This window comes from Octopus bimaculoides, chromosome 6 (genome assembly GCF_046866305.1).
Source record: "Octopus bimaculoides isolate indiv1 chromosome 6, ASM4686630v1, whole genome shotgun sequence".
Classification (NCBI taxonomy): domain Eukaryota; kingdom Metazoa; phylum Mollusca; class Cephalopoda; order Octopoda; family Octopodidae; genus Octopus; species Octopus bimaculoides.
In genome coordinates, this window is record NC_142933.1 from 71,894,843 (window position 1) to 71,897,342 (window position 2,500).

At 38.3% G+C, this 2,500-nt stretch overlaps 1 protein-coding gene across 1 annotated transcript in view; it reads right to left on the reverse strand.

Moving 5' to 3' along the window:
* The window catches only part of LOC106875716 (putative glutathione-specific gamma-glutamylcyclotransferase 2), an 11,300-nt gene that overhangs the window by 7,876 nt on the left and 924 nt on the right, over window positions 1-2,500 (reverse strand). The gene's annotated exons all lie outside the window — the stretch shown is intronic.

Sequence of the window (2,500 nt, forward strand, 5' to 3'; positions counted from 1 at the left end):
TATTTTTAAATTTTGATAATAAAGTACAGAAACTTTGGTCGCTGTACTTTTTTTCAACATCAAAACTTCATATCGGAAAATCCGTTTTACGTATAAAAAAAAAAAAGAAAAAAGAAACTGAACTTAAAATACCACATCATTATTTAAACAAAGAATGCTCTGCAAGTATAAAGTTAGCTAACTACAAGAATATTTCAAGCCAAACGTTGAAAAGAAAGTAAACTCAGTTGTTTTTATCGCTTTCCTTTTTATTTTGTTTTATTTTCTCTTTTTCTACGAAAGCTAATGAGACGTGTCGGCTAAAATCTATTTGCTTATGAACCTTTCATAATGTGGTTCTTGGTATTGCTAGGATGCCATGGGGTTAGACAATAACGAAAATATAACAATCGTTAGCATGCTATCGTTTTAGTCAACTACGTTGCCTGATGTGTCCGTTTCCTATTTAAGGTGGTAGGGTGGATTTTAAAGGATGTTTTGGCTGCTATTTCTAGCAGTTTGAGCGACCACGGAGAAACTCCGTTGTTTACACATCAAACGCACATGTTTATGCTATTATTTGTCACGTTGACACAAATATTTATTCGCCTACTGCCTTCTTACTATCATTGTTTTTAGAGACATCCGCGTCATCAGTCAAGTGTTGTGGAAGAGAGAGCAACGAATTCTGCTAATGGTGGTGGTGGGGGTTAGTCTTTTTAAAGTTTTTTTTACATAAGACATATTTTCTTTCTAGACAACAAGTCTGCGATAAATATGCTATTTTACGTGACCATTTTCAAACTGGAACTCGAGGTGCTCAAGTTGTATTTGCTCATTGTTATTGACTGACTGGCTGACTTCGTCTGATAGTGAGGTCGCAGTTACTGTGCCATCCAGGTCTTCGACCTAACTACTAGAATGCTGTGGCTTGCGGTCAATAAATAACGACAGTATGGCGGTTCAGTGCATTGATTTACCTGTCAATTACGCCACTAAGAACGGTCCTGCATCTGCGTTTCTTTTTTTCTCTTTTCTCTCCTTCCGTCATATTTATACAAAACACACCACATCCTACAGTGATGAATTGTACGCATTGCAGCGTGTGTACTAAGTCAAGATGCCGGCTACACTCTCTCATACTGTCCAGTAAGAAGTTTGTGACAAGCGAAGCTATGGTTTGAAGCAGAAGAAAAAAAAAAAAAAAAAGGAGACTCGGACAGAGCCCTTTAAGTTGATCAGAATGAAAATTTTGCTTATTTATTATTTTTTTAAAAAATTGTCGCCTGACCGAAAACCAGCTATTTTGACGAAATAATTCTAACAAAATCTAGATAATGTGACGCAAGTCTTAAAGCCACAACACGAAGAGCAATAAAACAATAGTCGTAGATGTTGCTCTACCAAGCTGATGGTCATTAGATTTTGATTTATTATTTTTCTTCTCAAAACAGTTATTTCTATCTTTTATCATATACTTGCTTCATTCACTGGACTGCAGCCATGCTGGGGCAACGCCTTGAAGGTTTTGGTCGAACGAAGCGACCCCAGTTCTTCTGGTATTTATAATATCGGTTTCTTTTCCCGAACTGCTAAGTTACGTCACCATAACCGTTACGCTACGGGGGACGTAGTTTAGCGGTTCGGCAAAAGCATTGGGAGTCGGACAAACACAAAGATACACACATACATATACGACGGGCTTCCACACAGTTTCCGTCTACCAAATTCACTTATGAAGCATTGGTCGGCTTGGGGTGGGTGGGGGGAGGCTACAGCAAAAGACACTTGCCCGAGGTGCCATGCAATGGGACTGAACTCAAAACCACGTGGTTGCAAGCGATCTTCTTAACCACACAGCCATACCTGCGCCTCCAGGCGTACTGTTTTCCACACACACACACACACACACACACACGTAATTGCGTAATTGTGTCATCGTGAGAGAATAATTTGGGTGGAGATGAGTTTTAAAAAAATCGGAATAAATGTAAGCAAGTGAAAACTGGTAAAATGTGAGATAATAGCTAATGTCATGCTGATTAAATCTGTCTGGATCAATGAAGAACAAAGTGAAAACGAAATGAATATAATAAAACCACTTTAAGTATGCATGCGTAGGTACACACGTACACACTAATGTTAGCATACATTAGTAGTTGCTGCTGCAAACTCGTTTGAGCTATCAACATGGACATGCGGCTGAAAGCGACTGCTTGTTATAAGAGCAACGATAAGCATGTACACACTTAAAAACATGAACATCCATAATCGTTCATCCATTCCGTCCATCGTTCATCCGCCCATTTGTCCATCCATCCATTCATCCATTCATCCACGCAAATACTCTAAGCAAAGCTGCCTCTGTCCAATACTTCTCATAGTTAATATTACAGAAATGTATATTGAGAGACGATTAAATAAATAAATAAATAAATAAAAAGGTAAAGGAGACCCTGTAGTTTTTGTTTATTGCATTTGCTAGCATAAATGATGCACAAGCATAATAGACGCACTGCAA